The sequence below is a fragment of the Schistocerca piceifrons genome, chromosome 1 (assembly GCF_021461385.2).
Source record: "Schistocerca piceifrons isolate TAMUIC-IGC-003096 chromosome 1, iqSchPice1.1, whole genome shotgun sequence".
NCBI lineage: Eukaryota > Metazoa > Arthropoda > Insecta > Orthoptera > Acrididae > Schistocerca > Schistocerca piceifrons.
In genome coordinates, this window is record NC_060138.1 from 331,656,268 (window position 1) to 331,675,223 (window position 18,956).

An 18,956-nucleotide genomic window follows, 5' to 3' on the forward strand; every position below is an offset into this window, starting at 1 on the left:
AAACTGGCCTTCTCAGTGAAGAAAGATAGAGAAACAGTTGTTTTTGATACTGTAATTGAACCATTTTCAAAGTTGCACTTGGAACGCGGTGATTGAGGATCGTGCGGTCGTACGAGCAGCGGTAAGCTATGTTCGAGCGTAGAGTATCAAACAAAAACGGTTAGCGTTGAATTTGTAGAGACTATGGTGAAAATTGGAAATTTGTGGTAAGCTTCTATGGAACCAAACTGCTGAGGTTTACACAGACCTTAATCTAACTTAAACTAAGTTACACTAGGGACAACACAAACACCCATGCCTGAGGGAGGACTCGACCCTCCGACGGGGGGACCCACGGGAGTATGGTGAACTTAGATACTAGTTTGAGTACGAAAAATTTGTAAACGTATCAGTAAGAGTTTGCATCACCTTGTATTTAACTGATGCATTCTCGAGTGACTGAGTACTGACTGATTTAGGTCATTGCACTAAAACTGTTCGAAATCGAATATAAGAGACAAGATATGTAAATTTTTGTCAGTGACACTAATTTACATCAAATTAATCGTACTAAATAACTTTATTCATTTAAGTTGCTGCAAGTTTTAAATATTAACACTTCGAGTTTAGGTATAAAATACTACACGTGTGTGTGTTCGTGTGTTCAAAATGGTTCAAATGTCTCTGAGCACTATGGGACTTACCATCTGAGATCATCAGTCCCCTAGACTTAGAACTACTTAAACCTAACTAACCTAAGGACATCACACACATCCATGCCCGAGGCAGGTTTCGAACCTGAGACCATTGCGGTCGCGCGGTTCCAGACTGAAGCGCCAGGAACCGCTCTGTCATTCCGGCCGGCTGTTTGTGTAAATATATATGTGTGTGTGTGTGTGGGGGGGGGGGGGGGTTATGTTTGTATGGTCGACCACAAGACAGAAAGTGTGCTAAACCGTTTCTACACATTTTCTCATAGCAATCTACAGATTTTCCGGACTCCTATACCACGAAATTATGTTAATAAGGAACGGAAGCGTCGTACGTAATTTGCTTCAGGTGATAGTGGGAAGTTCTTTCGTAAATACCACGAACGATTTCCTTCTCTGTTCATATTAAACAAGACTAGTGTTCTGTTACTAATAGCTTCTATGACAACGGAACTCTGAAGACTAACATTCCTAATTTATTTTTCTCCTTATAGCTTGCAGAAATTTCGTGGTCTCTGCGTAAACTCGTCTTTACCTCTGACTCATACGAAGAACATTAGAATAACGTGTTAGGACGAACCGCAAAAACCCCAGTTCCAAGGGCATAGCTGTAAACGTGTTGGTGATTATAATTTTCCTGATTATTCGATGTAATTATTTCAAACGATTCGACAATTGTGTATTAAAATGCTGTTACGTTACCGGGGATGGTGCTCATATGCGCTTCACCTCGACATCCTCTTTCCAATACCTTTCTGGAGATGAAATCAGAGCACTAACAAACGGTTTTTGAATTGCTGTAAAATCCTCTGTTAATATATAAAACAAAGATGCTGTAAGTTCTTTAAGCCCTTACGAGAAATAATATTAATGGGACATCTTCTTTGTATTGCAGTTTTTCCTTGGAGAGGGATCTGCCCTGCCTGGAAGAAGATTTGGTAAGTACAAAAGCAACCAATTTTTCATACATAATCAGATATACCTTTGTTTTGTATCATACCATACTGTAACAGATTTCCGAAATGGACAGCATTTTCCTTAGGTCTTCGTAAGAGTTTAAGACAATCTAAGCGTACTTAAGGGTATGAGATAAATGAAGGTTTACATACAGTACAAAAAATGGGCGGAACAGTTTTCATCCCAGTGCTTGGATTAAAAGGTGAGCAAAGGAGACATTCCTGGCAATGGGCTAGGCGAAAGTAAGACAGGACTACACATAGGTTACGAGGAAAGTTGACGCAGTCTGATCAGGACCGTGGTAACTGCTACGCTGGCAGTTTGCAATGAGACGGGACTTACTGTTTGCTAACAACTAACTTCATACAGACGAGCATGTCGTATACGATACGGGACCAGAAAATACAAGTCTTTCAGTAGCGTCATTCCTTGTCTTTTTTCGGTATTGTTGACAGACGATACATTCTTTGTGTCCGGGGACGCTAGCGATTCCAGTTTCTACAAAATGTTTCGAAAACTGACTTAATCGTCTCCATCAGGTGCAACGAGTGCTAGACATTCATTTGCTCGCTACCTGGACTCCATCTAGACTTTCAGATATCTTTAGCAGCATGCCCCTGTTTGCATCCAAATCAAACTCATTGAGGTGGTCACATTTTTAGCGCGGCGACGTAGCGTGAGTGTGCATCACCTTACGCCCTGTCGGAGTCGAAATAATGAGCGGATGCCTGTTCATGAGACGTTACAATATATTTACTCAAGTCGAAATGAAACTATCACCTCCAAATGTTGACTGCTGCAGCCACACAGCACATATATTGATACGCACTGTACATCAGTCGCCGCTCGCATGTCTAGCTGCAGTCTAAATGAGTAGAACGACGTTTTTCTGCTACTAAGTGGTTGTACTTCAAGCTGCTACAAACGTAACATTCTCATACGGAGGCATCATGACATACTGAACTTGCTTAGACTACAGAACCGCAAAGGAAATCTTTGTGATTTGAGGAAAACATAATCGTCGTTCCGTTTTGACGTTCCAGCAGCAACTCTGTTTGCAGACTAAACGAGGGAATTCAGGTCCGCGTGTTATGCAAACAAATGTTGTTTATAAATGTCCAAACATATTTCAGCACCTTTGTTCTAACATCTTTCGGCTCTTTCATTTAGATCTGTAAAATACAAACATGCTTTAAGAGCTAATTATTCTAAAGAAATTAATCCTAAAAACATTTTATGTCTGTTGTGGATGTTATTTTTTTTTGCATTGGTGGCTTCTGTAGGGACCGATAGATTGCGGTGTGCAACTAAATGACGTTATTGTAAGTTTGGGTGGCGAGTTAACAAATCAGTTTACCTACAAACGGAATTTTGTTGCTCGAAAATATTTGGTGACTATATTTTACGAATACTTACAGCTACAGACGAAGTATTCGTCCTGTGTTTGAGAACTCAGAAAAAAAATCAAAAGATAGTTCCAACTTACACGCAATTCTCGTCAGAAAGTATACGTAGGGCAAAAATGCAGAAATTTTGAAACAAGGCATTCAGAACACCTACGAGCCCTAATAAGTAACAACTCTCATAGCACATTTTCTGTCCACTTATTATCCGCTAGCGCCACTCAACTAAAATAGATTTAAAAATACAAAAATCCAGTCACAACATCTAACAAAAACTTAATACAGAGAAAAGTTTGCACATACCCGAAAACATTAAAAGAAGGAAAACACATTACAAACGACTAAACTATTCGTGGCACATCATTTAAAACGGTGGGCACACAACCGACTCTACTGAAGGCCGCTAAAAATGGTTCCATGTATGAAATGACGGGACAGCTGAGCAGTCCATAGTAGCTTGACAAATGTCTTCTTCACGATACATTTTTGGAATGTCTTGAAAGTAGCTGTAAAACTGCTAAGTTATTTTATCGTAAGAAATTTTGTCACGTAACTGGATGAAAGATTAGTCGAGATGGTGCCTGACACACTGAAAGTCAGGCCGTAAATATTTCTGGTACAGGTGGTGCGTAATAACGTAAATTAGGCGCCAGAGGAAGGTGACAGCTTTTGTGCGTCAAAGAATTTATACCTGCAGTACACAATCAGAGTAGATACAGTAAAATAGTTGAACACTGGTTGGCCTTCCCGAGATGTTTTGGATGGACGTTTGTGTGACCTCGGGCAGTTGTAGGACGGCGGAGGCCCACGGGAAGTCGTAAAGAGCGAGGCGCGCGTCCTCCGCTGTCTTGGCTCCCGAGAGCGCTATCCCAGATGCTCTCCCCAGGCTCTGACACAGCGGCTGCTGCGCTGGAATTGCAACGCGTTTCCACAGGGGTCCGCCTCAGTGCGAGCTGTTTTTTTAGCAGCCATTGCCCCTCCAACAAGGCGACTGCTGCGATTAATACTTCCCTTTCCAACTGGGTGGAAACTGCGGAACTCTCGTCTACAAATGGGCTCGATTTTGTGTGGATATGGACGATGACAAGTGCTATTCGGAAAGCATCGCTCCCACAAGACGTTCCTGACAAGCGCTTTCCAGCAGTCGGCAGCATTGCATATGTTGTTGTGGACTTCAGTCCGGAGACTGATTTCTTGCAATATCTCAATGCTACTCTACACTGTACAAGCCTCTTCATATCCGTATAACTACTGCAACCTACATAGTTCTGAATCTGCTTACTGTATTCATCTCTTGGTTTCCCTTTACGATTTTTATCCTCGACATTTCCCTCCAATACTAAGTTGGTGATCCCTTGATGTCTCAGAATACGTCCTATCAACCGATCCATTCTTAGTCAGGTTGTGCCACAAATTTCTTTACTTCAATGTTCTATTCAGTACCTCCTCATTCGTTATTTGATCCAATTTTCAGAATTCTTCTGTAACACCACACTTCAAACACTACTATTTCATTCTTGTCCAAACCGTTTATCGTCCATGTTTCACTTCCATACATGGCTACACTCCATACAAATACTTTGTAAATGACTTCCTAGCACTTACATCCATATTCGACGTCAAGAAATTTGTCTTCTTTAGAAACGCTTTTCCGGCCATTGCCATTATACATTTTATGTCCTCTCTACTTCGGCCATCATCAGTAATTTTGTTGCCCTAATAGTAAAACTCATCTACTACTTTAAGTGTCTCGTTTCCTAATCTAATTCCCACAGCATCAATTGGTTTAATTCGACTACATTCCATTATCCTTGTTTTACTCTTCCTGATTTTCGTCTTATATTCTCCTTTCAAGACACTGTGCATTTTGTTCAACTGCTCCTCCATGTCCTTTGCTGACTCTGACAGAATTACAAGTTTTTTGTGTGTCCCAGCTCTGTCAGTGTTCATTTGTTCACTAGAGAGTTCGGCGCCAAATTTGAATTTTGTTTGCATTTTATCTTTGTGTGTGAACACAAATGAACACTGACTGGGCTGGGACACACAACAAACCACAACTACACTGTGTTTTGGTGAAGTGAAAAGTGTTTTACTACGTTATTTATGGAAAATACTTGTTATAATTTCGTGTGCATCACAACACCTCAGGTTCAAAAATGGTTCAAATGGCTCTGAGCACTATGGGACTCAACTGCTGAGGTCATTAGTGCCCTAGAACTTAAAACTAGTTAAACCTAACTAACCTAAGGACATCACAAACATCCATGCCCGAGTCAGGATTCTAACCTGCGACCGTAGCGGTCTTGCGGTTCCAGACTGCAGCGCCTTTAACCGCACGGCCACTTCGGCCGGCCAACACCTCAGGATGATGCGGAGAATGGAAGTGCTTACCACACGAAAACGTAAGTAAAAACGAATATAGGCGCGAAAACATCGCGACAAACTAAATTACATTCTAGAGGATAGGTTAACACCCAGCAAAAGCCTTCTTATCAACACGGTTTGGTTGCAGATGACAAGCTACCTGTAGTAATTAACACACAAGTGATCCAGAAAATTCATGCACACCAAATGTAAAGGTATTTACAAAAAGAAACGATCTATTGTTTGGACTAAAGATGCACATAATTTTATAATCATTTAAGAAAAAATGTTCACATTGCAGAATAAATAAAAACGTAAACCCACTGATGATGGCACAGTGGTGCCGAAACATGTTTGGGTACTGAGAAAAAACGGTGTTTTGTGCAACTGGTGGACCTCACATCCAACAACTTTGCTTCATAGTCAAAATTCGTTCCAGGTTTTATTAGTAAAAACTATTTTCAGAGAATCACGTGGTTTGAAAGTACCCCGCATGATCGCGTCTTGACTATGAGTGGGAAATGTGGAACAGAGTCGGACGTCTTTTGGAGATGTAACAAAATATAGTCTCTCTGGTCTGTTATTTACAAGACGATATGTGTGAAAGAAAAAAAAGAATTGCCTTTCACAAGAGCGGTTAGTCCTGAAATTGTGTTGGCTATTTAAGAGAAACAACCTATTGTCTGGGAATGTCATAATATTACAGCTTGTAGCATGTTCTAGTCCTCTGCAATAGGTGAATGTTAGTTTGACGTTATGTACTCAGACTCAGTCTCTATGATGTTTGACGTTAAATGCCAGTGCATATAAATTTTACTCCAGCTGAGGAGACGACTTTTCTTGATTGCTAAATCCACTTTGTCATCACTATTGCATTTTACGTTGGGATGAGGCAATGCAATAGGAAGGCTCCTTGCAGAAATTATGGTCCTGTATTCAATGAAAACGCCTTATTTGCCCGATGTATGTGATTCCTTTGCCTTTCAGACTTAAAAGTCTGATGCCACACGGGGTGAAATCGACGATCTCTTAGATTTATGTGAATTTTGCTCAAATTATGTTCGACCTTCTCGATGTCGATACGGCTCAGTTAACACGTAACAGTTTCAGATCGTTCCAGTCGACTGAGAACTCTCAGTTTCGCGACTTTTTGGGCTGGCCGCACGATCACAGCGCCGACTGCACACTCTACCTCACCAGCTGCGTTATATACGGAATGAAAGACTAGATACTATCTTTCATCGTCGTTAAACAACAGGTTCTATTAGAAGGCTTCCTAATGGAAACCGCGCGGAAAGCCACTGGCCTTGGACTGCAGTTACTTGCATATCAACACAAGGTTCGTTTAACATGGTTAGTCATGAGTTGTTGCGGTGCTTTGTCCTGGAGAAATAGTTTATAGCGAAGCCACGACCTTTGGAAAACCGGCACTACAACTTGGCGCTACTGATTTATATGGTCATGACAATGGCTCTTCTACATCCATTCAGTTATTGAAAAGTTGTTGTTCTTGAAGAGAGCTGTCTTTGTTATGAAATGCTGTACATAAGCACGGCATAAGAAACTGTGAACCAAAATTTCCTTAATATCTCTCGACGGCCTTAGTGTTACTATTTGAGCTTTCAGTGCTATTCATCTTCAGCATCTAGGAACGCATCATACAGACTTGTATCTTTTCTAGACATCTCCCATTTCTAGACTTTATAAAGACAGATCTTACTATTGTGTAAATGTAGACGTTTCTGGCGAACAGTACTGATGAAGAGCAGGATGATCGAGAAACCACGACTATTCGACAGCTCAAGAGTCAGCTGAAACACAGAGAGCAGTTTATCATTTCATTTCTTCTAGTTATCGCAACCAGCGCTTTTTTAAAAGTAGTGTACATATCTTCTGTTGGTATTCATCTTGTAATCACATCTAGTGGAGTTTGTCAAATATTCAGGGTATTGCTCCAGTAGGTATCAGTTTGAATAAAAACTCATTTTAGCTCTCGTACATTTTCAATGTTGCAGGAATAAATATCTAAAAGCAATCCATTCTTTTTTTACCTGTAAACTCCGCGCCTTTTACGTGAGACAGCGGAGGTATCGCAGTGATTGTTAGGTTCGTAACTAAGCAACTAATATGGTTGAAGTACCCATCACAAGTATTGGATTTCATTGTACGATCAATGCCTCTGCTTCCACTGATAGTACGCGTCGTGGTTCACAACAGCTATCATTACTGGTGGATTAGTGTTGCTGCATTAATACCAGAATTTGGGCCAATACCCAAAATGAATCCAAATGACTTCATGGTATTTCGTGAAGTAAAGACATGTGACACTATTGCTGGCTATTCGTCCCTCCGACTGGGACGCTGATTTCGAGAGCCCCTTGGTGCCCTTCGAGTGTAGTGCGCTGGGTACCTGCCCTGAGTTTCATTCTCTCCTGTGCCTTTCAGTGTAATCAGCAATACACAATAGTTCACACGTCACACGTACTGCTCACAGTTGTTGATACTAACCAGTCATTATCGAGACACAATATTCGTAAGTGCGGATGAGACCCTTTTCAATTAAGGAGGGTGAACTCCCACGGGAATATCAATACGACGTCAGTTAGTTGGTTAGAAATTTATCGATTACCAGACTCAGACTGAATTAATTTCATTTTTCACACAGCAGTTGTCCGTCTCCACAGCTGACAAGCCGGGTTAGATTCCAGGTACTGCGAGGGATTTTTGCTTGGTAAGAAGGTTTACTCATCCTCGAGATGTCAGCTGAGGAGCTACTTGACAGAGCACCAGCGACTCCAAGTCAAAAAAAACTGACAATGGCCGGGAGAACAGTACGCTGGTGCCACGCCACTCCGTAACATACCCAACGACGTATTGACAGAGGGTGATATGGTGTGTTGTTTTTATTTTTTTATTTACAAAGCCAGTGCAAGGCGGTGAAGTAAATACCGGACAAAACACGTCCATGACAGTATTTTTTTTATCCTGAACTTTTGCTCATCAACTGAGTGAAAAATGACGAGCTTTTACCACTGAGGAGTGCTTTTGTGCCGCTGCCAGGCAAAAATGGCCGAGCGGCTGAGCATCGAAACGGAAAATGAAAGGCAGAAAGGTCTGGAGCATCAGATGACGCGAATGCGGACTCTGATGCGTTCTAGTTTGAAGGCGACCACCACCTGGACACAGATTTGCAGCTTCAGCCCCTTTCACCGTGTGTCAGGCTTCGGGCATGCTTTCCGGCGAAGCTTAAGAACACACCCGGAGTTGACCACTAACACTAACTTGGTCCAAGAAGTTGAAACTTTTCACGATATGACAACGCGGCCAAAATTCTAGAAACAACAGCGTGCTAATGCGCTCAGGCAAAAGGTCCCTTAATTATGTAAGCTGCCTCGTTCCTTCTTTTGTCAGATCCAGTATATTGTTTTACATGTTTATTCTCGTAACACGGCAATTATTCATTGGCTCTTATTCAAGAAACACATACTTTGTTCCTACTTCAACCCTTCGACAACTAGAATTCAGAAGCATACAGTGTTCGACAGAGATGTCCTACAAGAGAGATGAAACACTTCTGTACGTTTTATGAATGCATGCAGTATGTTCTTTCGCCTACAAGAAAGATGAAACACTTTTGTATGTTTTATGAATGCATGCAGTATGTTCTTTCGGACATGTCCGAAGGAACACCAAGCAATCATGAACTTGATTCGCTCCGATGGACAGTCCAGATCCACATTTACGTTCCATTGCCAGCGAGAATCTAAAATTAGCGAGCATGATCGACACGTCCGTGAACTGCGGTTAGATGGGGCTAGGAGGGAACTCTAGTCGGCCAGGGACCGAGCCGAGATAGTCGACGCGTTTGCGATAAGCGCTATGTCCAGTGGCGCAGTTGTTAACATAAGCAAGCAGGAGATACCTTCTTCGAGTCCCGATCTGGAACACATTTTCACTCGTCGCTGCTGATGCCGCATAAAATACCGATTCAGTTGACTTCATTATTTCCTTCCCTTTACTTTCCTTTCCTTTCTCCCACCTTCAGTTTACTTCTGAATGTGTGAGAACATGGGAAACTAACGTTTCTAATGTTTCTAATGGTGGTGCACTTTCCAAAAGTACACATCTGTGCTGAACATGAGATTCGACTTCTTGTAGCAGATGACGTGAGTAAATACTTATTACTTCTTTATTGTTTATCTGTATTGATGGTCCATCATCTAGGCAACTATAGTGGACCATACGTTTTAGATAACACTTTCAAACGACAATTTGTATATAGTTTTGTTATTAGATGATAAGTTACGCGGAAATGAGCGCAATTCTGAAGCGGTTCAAAAACTGCAGAGGGATCAAAATTACATTTCCGATCGAGAAGCGGACACCAACACCGCCAGCCATATGATGTATCAAGCGAGGATCACGATGAGACATGTGCCTGTTGAAATAGCCCTTCTCAAGCTACAATACATTTTCTGTGAAATTTGTATCAGTTTTTTGTTCAGACTGGAGCCAATCGAAAATTACGCATGAGGATGACTATATCCATCCTGATGAAACTGCGTTATTGAACAGTTCTCGATGACGCAGAACTGCACGTTACGCTTCATGTGCCTCTCGGTCATACCTTACAGTATAAAGTCTTCATTGTATGGATGATGCCGATTCGTTGCTCGGCCTCCATTGAAAGACAATGTAAGAAGAGAGCCTGTTTCTCCGAAGGCCATGTTGCTGAGGACGAGTATTAATTTTATCTGGATGGTGTCTGCCAAGATGGCTTGTGCTGGTATACTGCAGCTGCTTAGAATCAGAAACATACAACATAGTCTCCGTACACACAGATTTACTTTATTTTAAACGCAACACGCTACAACACTTGCACAAAATTCGATGCCATTGTATTGAGACTCTATATTATATTTTCGGCTACTGTGCTTGTTCTAGACTTAACTCCGAAGACTAGTTTGATGAAGTTTTCTGTACTAGCCTACAATGGACAAATATCTTCAGCTCTACATAACTACTGCAACCTACACCCATTTGAACGTGCTTACTGTATTCAAGCCTTGGTCTCTCCCTACGATTATTAAACATCGTTATTTCTCCGCATTAAAAAATTAAGTGTTCCTTGATGCCCCGCGTGGTGGCTTATTGCTTACTCCCAACGTTTGTTAAAGTTGTCTCTCAAAGTGCTTTTATCTCCGATTCTTTTCAGTGTCTGTTTATCATTTACCTGATAGATGTGTCTAATCTTCAGCATTACTCTCTATCACCTTCTCCATTTTGTTTGTTCTGTTTCTTCGTCCACATTCACTTCTATATCGGGCTACACTCCAGACAAATAATTAGACTTTTAACAGTCAAATGTATTGTCGATGCAACTATGTTTCTCTTTTTCAAAGATTTCCTTGATACTGTCAGTCTGCATTTTGTATTCTTTTTACTTTTTCGTCGTCAGTTATTTTGCTGCTCCATTGCAAAACTCACGGAGCGCTTTTAGTGTCTCTTTTTTTAATCTGAATTTACTCAGCATGGCCTCACTTATTTTGCCTACCTTGTTGCAGAAGAAACTGTGATGTAGTGGTTATGATACCAGAATGTTGCCTGGAGGGTCGTGAGTCCGAAATTCACCTGAACTGTAAAATTTTAATTTCTATATTCGGTTCGAGTACATTCTAGAAGTATACACAAATGTCAAGAATCATTGTACTGGAATGTTCTGTAGCTGTATATATACCGTATGTGTTCTGGCCGGAGGCAGTTCACTCCGCGCTCTTGTATGTGCAAGTGCTGAATAAACCTTCGTTTAGTGAAGTTAGTGTTCGTCATTCATCTAATTACACCTTCTTCTACGTGACAATATTATTACTCCATAGTAACAACTATATTAAACGTAATGGTTAGACCATTTGACCGGAGAGGCTATAACAGACACCTCATGCACAAGATAGGCCAGGAAAGCTCAGTAAAATAGCAGGTGATATGGATAGTAATTTCAACGAACTCATATAAATATCTACTGTTGTTGTTTAGGTTAGGTTTTGGAAATCTGAGGGTGTTCATGTTATTGCAAGTAACACACTGGTGTTCATATAGCCAGAATGTAACAAACGCCAAACTGGCATGAAGTGTAGTATATATTTGGATACGCAAGCGTTTATCATTTCAGCGCAACCGCAGAAAGTAGGCGGGCGTAATGTCGTCTAAAAGGGGAAATCGAAAATTTTCCGTCTGAAGGGATTGCTGTAGCTTATATCCAACGTAGCGCGACTCTGATGCTGGTGCACAGTAGTGGCAATCATTATAAAGGCATGGATATTTGTAGGAAATTAACATTGTCTGTGGAATAGTTGTGTACAGCGTATATGCAATAGTATCAGATCCAGTATACTGACAAATGCAATCAAAAGGCATCTCATTTGATGTTAGTAGTACAGTATACAACAAGACACTAACGGTTCAGTTGGTAGAGGGTAGAACTCACTGTACAAGCAGTCGGCTCTCTGTGGTGTTAATGTGTGCGTATGTGCCTTGACTCCAAACAGGAAATAGACACCTTCAGCGACAGTGGTTGTTGTGTACATTAATCACGATTGTGACAGTGTTACGCGGTAAACAATTATCATGAGATGAAAAAGCAAAAATTGGTGCGTACAAGGAAATGGGACGCTCTAATCGTCAAACAGCCTAGAAGTTAAACCGTTCAAGTACAATGGCTGATAATTTCGTTAGGTTGGGTACGATATTGACAGAACATAAAAAATGGGCTAACAAGATAATAATTTAAGGCACTGAAACGGTTTCTTTTGCGTGAAGCAAGGACCACAAACCACTATTCCTCCAAACTTGTTGCTGATTTACAAATTGTCAGTAACTACACGACATGTACGACAAATCGTGTCACATGACAAATATCTTGCATTTAAGAAACGATTGCAGAAAACTGCCCTGACACCCAAAAACATATGTCATGGACTTCAGAATGGGATAAAATGATCTTCAGTGCCGAGAATAAGTTTAATTTCGATGGGCCAGATGGCTTTGAATATTATTGGCATGATGTGAGAAGAGAGCAGCATGTAAGAATCAGCAGAACTTTGGTGGAGGAAGTGTTACGATTTGCGCAGCCTTTGCGCTAAATATAAATCATTGCTTGGTTGAACACTAGAATGAACACTCACATGTATAATGAGATGCTAGAGACAGAATTAACTAGAATGTATGAGGACCTAGGGGACGAAAGTCCAATTTTTCAACAAGAAAACGTATCTGTCCATGTTTCTGCTACAACCAAAAAGTGGTCTAAAGATAAAACTGTCTGCTCTAACCTCTGAGCTGCACGTAACCCAGATATGAACCCAGTGGAAAAACTTCGGGCAATACTTGGAAGGCGTATTTATTGCAACTGAAGGCATTTTGAGACTGTGTGTGTGCAGAAAAGTGCTATACGAGAAGAATGGGCAACAATTTCACTGCAAGAACTGAAACCCGTAAGAAAAACAATGCCGAAGAGAATTTTTAAGGTAATTATTAAGAACGGAGGTTGGAAGAAGTACTAAAAGTGCAATAACAACACAAGACAGTATCTTTACAACGATTTCCATCCAGGAAATGCAAACGTCTTATTTTTTCACATGTGTCGTGAAAGAAACTATGTAATTCCATTATGATTGTTTATGTCTTATATGTACCTGCTACTTTCATAATAAATTCGACACGTTATCTTACAGACTGTTCTATTCTTTTTGTATTAAGTATGCCTTTCCGCTGTACGTGCGTTAAATGCGGAAACGTGAACTATGGTGACATTACTACCAAATACGTCCAGACGGGTCCAACATGCTGTTATTCTTTTCTTGACCTGCTGAAGGCCAAGCACCAGTAGACCCGCACTGGAGAAAGAAGAATGTATATGGGACAGTCTGTCCATCGAAAACCACTATTGTGGAATGGTGGGCCATGTTCAGGCTTGGTGCTGCTGCTTCGTGATAACGCACGTCCATATATCACAAAAGTCGTAACGAAGTAGTTATGGCAACTTGAATGGGAGATATTTCGGCACCCGCCCTATAGTCATGATGTCTCACATTTCATTACCACGCCTTCGGTACATTAAAAAAGGCGTTGAAGGATCGTCGATTCCTGTCGGTCGAGAATGTGCAGTACGCAGTTACGGCTTTTTCGCATATCAGGATACGTTTTACCAACCGGGTATCTACAACTTTGTGCGTCGGTGGGATAATTGCGTCAACGCTCAGGGCGATTTTACCCGATTGGCGTACCGATTCTAGAATGTACGACCTTCTAACGGAAACTTTTTAATCGTTCCTTATGCATTATGCACAAGAGAAAAGATTACTCATCATATTTCTCATCCAGAAGGCGCTTTTGAATGTAGATTGTTTGAGAGAAGAGCTGGTAATGTCTCCTGTAGGAAGGAGAAATGTCTACCAGGGCCTACAGGAATTCGACAGCGACACTATCGTGGCATATCGAAAAAACTGTTCATCATTTTGCGATATTGCTGTTCGCATTGGCTGGGGTTCCGTGACTCCATGACTGTCCAGCGAATATGGAATCGGAGAGTTCTGAAGGGCCACCCCTAACGTTACGCAGGATCACAATGGCACCACGCCACCAACAATCGAGAAAGACATCTTGGTCGTTCGGCCGTGCATTCAACGTACTTTGAGTCAAGAACAGAGCGTGTTTGCAGCAAGAAAAGTACCACCGAATACCGTTTCGCAATGGACGATCCGCGTGTGGAGTCTCCGAGATGAACGAAAGTTGCTAGACTGCATTCGCCATAGTTATACGAGCCCAGCACTTGAAATTATGGCGTGACATACCACTGGACGCACAATTAGTCATCTACGGTTCGTGTAGTCAGTTAGTTGGATAGCAGCCATTATATTTATGATGTGTTAGGGCCACCTGTGGTTGTATCCCGTCTTCGAGGTCACCATAACTTTATCTTTCTACAAGATAGCACAAGATCGCATGTTGCCCTATAGTCCTGATGTACTTCGAAAAAGAGGGTGTTCGAATGTTGCCCTTGCCAGCACGTTCCGCTGATCTCTTCGCCCAGTGAAACCATTCGACAGGAGAGAGACTCTGGTCACCGCCGATCGCCAGCCATTACGGTTGATGAAATCTTAGAGTTGAAACAGCATCTAGTGACGAACCCGAATCTATCATCCAAGGTCAGTTGCGTTCAGTGCTCAAACAGGTTAGAGCCGTTGTTGCCAGGCTTGGGAGCTCTGTGGACTAAACTTTGCATCCTGTAAACGTCCAAATCATTACAACTTTCTCATGTATTCTGCAATATATACAGAGTGGTCCATTGATCGTGATCGGGCCAAATATCTCACGAAATAAGCTTCAAACGAAAAAACTACAAAGAACGAAACTTGTCTAGCTTGAAGGGGGAAACCAGATGGCGCTATGGTTGGCCCGCTAGATGGCGCTGCCATAGGTCAAACGGATATCAACTGCGTTTTTTAAAATAGGAACCCCCATTTTTTATTACACATTCGTGTAGTACGTAAAGAAATAAGAATGTTTTAGTTGGACCACTTTTTTCGCTTTGTGATAGATGGCGCTGTAATAGTCACAAACATATGGCTCACAATTTTAGACGAACAGTTGGTAAGACGTAGATTTTCTAAATTAAAATACAGAACGTAGGTACGTTTGAACATTTTATTTCGGTTGTTCCAATGTGATACATGAACCATTGTGAAGTTATCATTTCTGAGAACGCACGCTGTTACAGCGTGATTACCTGTAAATACCACATTAATGCAATAAATACTCAAAATGATGTCCGTCAACCTCAATGCATTTGGCAATACGTGTAACGACATTCCTCTCAACAGCGAGTCGTTCGCCTTCCGTAATGTTCGCACATCCATTGACAATGCGCTGACGCATGTTGTCAGGCGTTGTCGGTGGATCACGATAGCAAATATCCTTCAACTTTCCCCACAGAAAAAAATCCGGGGACGTCCGATCCGGTGAACGTGCGGGCCATGGTATGATGCTTCGACGACCAATCCACCTGTCATGAAATATACTATTCAATACCGCTTCAACCGCACGCGAGCTATGTGCCGGACATACATCATGTTGAAAGTACATCGCCATTCTGCCATGCACTGAAACATTTTGTAGTAACATCGGTAGAACATTACGTAGGAAATCAGCATACATTGCACCATATAGATTGCCATCGATAAAATGGGGACCAATTATCCTTCCTCCCATAATGCCGCACCATACATTAGCCCGCCAAGGTCGCTGATGTTCCACTTATTGCAGCCATCGTGGATTTTCCGTTGGCCAATAGTGCCTATTATGCCAGTTACGTTACCGCTGTTGGTGAATGACGCTTCGTCGCTAAATAGAACGCGTGGAAAAAATCTGTCATCGTCCCGTAATTTCTCTTGTGCCCAGTGGTAGAACTGTACACACGTTCAAAGTCGTCGCCATGCAATTCCTGGTGCATAGAAATATGGAATGGGTGCAGTCGATGTTGATGTAGCATTCTCAACACCGACGTTTTAGAGATTCCAGATTTTCGCGCAATTTGTCTGGTAGTGATGTGCGGATTAGCCGCGACAGCAGCTAAAACACCTACTTGGGCGTCATCACTTGTTACAGGTCGTGGTTGACGTTTCACATGTGGCTGAACACTTCCTGTTTCCTTAAATAATGTAACTATCCGGCGAACGGTCCGGACACTTGGATGGTGTCGTCCAGGGTATTCATAGCACACGCCCGTTGGGCATTTTGATCACAATAGCCATACATCAACACGATATCGACCTTTTCCGCAATTAGTAAACGGTCCATTTTAACACGGGTAATGTATCACGAAGCACATACCGTCCGCACTGGCGGAATGTTACGTGATACCACGTACTTATACGTTTGTGACTATTACAGCACCATCTATCATAAAGCGGAAAAAGTGGTCCAACTAAAACATTCTTATTTCTATACGTACTACACGAATATGTAATAAAAAATGGAGGTTCCTATTTAAAAAAAAACGCAGTTGATATCCGTTTGGCCTATGGCAGCGCCATCTAGCGGGCCAACCATCTGGTTTCCCCCTTCAAGCTAGACAAGTTTCGTTCTTCGTAGTTTTTTCGTTTGACGCTTATTTCGTGAGATATTTGGCCCGGTCACGATCATTGGTCCATCCTGTATATGTGTATTGAGTAAAGTATTTTTTAAACACGTGGAACACTGTGAATGGTGTCAGTTGTTTCAGGTAAACTTCGTTATTCGCTATTTCTCCTAGTGCTGCAATTTAATTGAGCAGTAGCGTAGTCGAGCTGGTGCTACTATAGACGACGAAAATCTCGCCTCTTCGTGAGCCAGGGAGTCACTGCACGGTGTAGGCTTCAGAGAGAAGGCGGGCGGCGGTCCAGGTTGCGGTGGCGGGTCGGTCCCGGAACTGCTGCTGCTGGTGTCGTTGGCGCTGGTGGCCCAGGTGGCGCGACCGCAGCCACGCAGCAGCCGCGGTTTTTGCCTGCGGCGGCCGCCGCGCCGTGACTCACTTCTGCCGCCTCCACCTCAGCAGACTGCCCGGCACCAGCGCCGGGGGACAGCCGTGCGTGCTTTCTTTAACTGCGCCGCGCTGCAAACCGTAGCAACGTGGATATTTCGACCAATTTATGTGTGAAGGCAGACACGCATTGGAAATGTTCTTCTGTAGTTAACTATTACTGAATGGGCTCGCCCTACGCGGTCAATATCAGACAACTCAACCTGCTGTTCTCAAAGACGATGGGGCGGGTGTCAATAAGTTTAGAAAACTGAAGGTGACCCGAGACAAAAACAACAGCATCAAAATCGTGTACTTCCCTGTTTGGTTTTCAAACATCAGGCGCAACGTAGTTCTTGGGCTCTCCATGTGCTTCATGCAATTCTCCAAATATGTTGCATTCTGATAAATCACGTTTCCTGTTACATCAGGTCGATGATCATGTTCGGATACGGCGTCATCCAGGCGAACGGCTACTTGCACCGCGTCACTGATTTAAGCCAGTTAGGGTAGTTGTTACGGTATGGGGGCATTCACTCCGGTTTCCATGTGACATTGGCGGTAATCGAAGGCATAATGACGGCTGTTGGCTACGTGAACGTTATTGGGGACCACCTGCGTCCCGTCACGGCTGATCTCTTCGGCAATGATGATGGCATCTTCCAACAAGATAACTGTCACTATCATGAAGTCAGCACTGTGCTACAGGGGTGCCGCATACCTACTTGAACCTAGGATGGAAGTGTCGAATCCATGGTGTGCGGAATAGCTGTTGTACTGCGTTGCAAAGACCAACCAGTACGCTATTAAACATTTGGTCATAATGTTTCGGCTGAGCAGCGTATCTCCCTCTTCCCCCTCGCATCTCCCTTATTCCCTCCCCTCCCTTACCAACTCCCTCTCCCCGTCCCACATTATCTCCCTCACACCCTCCCTCTCTCTCTCACCCCACCCTCCTCCCTAACCAACATTTTTCCCTTACGTTTCCCCCTCTGCCTATCTCTCTCCTTCCTCGTCCCCTCCCTTTCTTTATCCCTCTCTGCATCTCCATATCAATCCCCTATACCCTCTCTCCTCTCACTTTCTTCATTCAATTTTTACAATTAGGGCACACCTTTCTGCTTTCAAAGATACACTGCTCAGCCGAAACATTATGACCAAATGTTTAGCAGCGTACTTGTTGGTCTTTGGAACGCAATACAACAGCTATTCCGCTGGCCACGGATTCGACACTCCCTTGCTAGGTTCAAGCTGGTATGTCTACGTACAAGTCACGCAAATCTCGTAAATTACGGACAGATGGATTGTTGGCGTTGAGTTGCTGCCGGACAGCGTCCCTGTTCAGGCGAATTTGGTGACTCCCAAAACCCCTGTAGCACAGTGTTGACTACATGCAACTGACAGTTATCTTGTTGGAAGATGCCATCATCATTACCGAAGACATCGGCCGTGACGGGACGCAGATGAACGTTATCTCTCCTTTTGGAGTGTAGTGCAACCGCAATTTTCACTGTGGTATGCAAGGTGTAGCCGTTAGGGGCCATTCAAAACCATTCAACAACACTTGGGCGTGATCCGATGTAGGAAAGGGTGTTTATGTTTTTTCAGCCCTCCTGTTTTGTGCCCTTCCGTGTCGTGATCAATCAGGGAGACAACATTGACACATGCGTGAATGAAACCGCAAGCGGTCCCTCTAAAGCCCTCAATTCGGCAATACCCTCGGTGCCACTTGTGCACTTTTGTTGGGCACTTTAGAAATGTCGCTGTGCGGAAACAGCCATTCACTGATTCCTAAGCGCCGGCGTGACAGGCATCCCTTTCGACACCCCTTAGACGTCACACATGGCCAGGAGGCGCTAGTTCAGCGATGTAGCGCTACTCTGCTAAGATGTATCGAAATGGTTGTATACTGAAAAAAAAATCGATTCTGACGTTGTCGTGACATCCCTATGTTTCAGATGACATGATGAATTAATTCAGCTTCGTAGC

General features: G+C 42.8%; 1 protein-coding gene across 1 annotated transcript in view; it reads left to right on the forward strand.

The window, feature by feature from the left end:
• LOC124718985 overlaps positions 1-18,956 on the forward strand; it is a 1,052,919-nt gene that overhangs the window by 165,431 nt on the left and 868,532 nt on the right. The window contains exon 2 of the mRNA XM_047244688.1: positions 1,585-1,627. The gene's annotated coding sequence lies outside the window, so the exon portion shown is untranslated. The remainder of the gene's footprint in view (positions 1-1,584; positions 1,628-18,956) is intronic.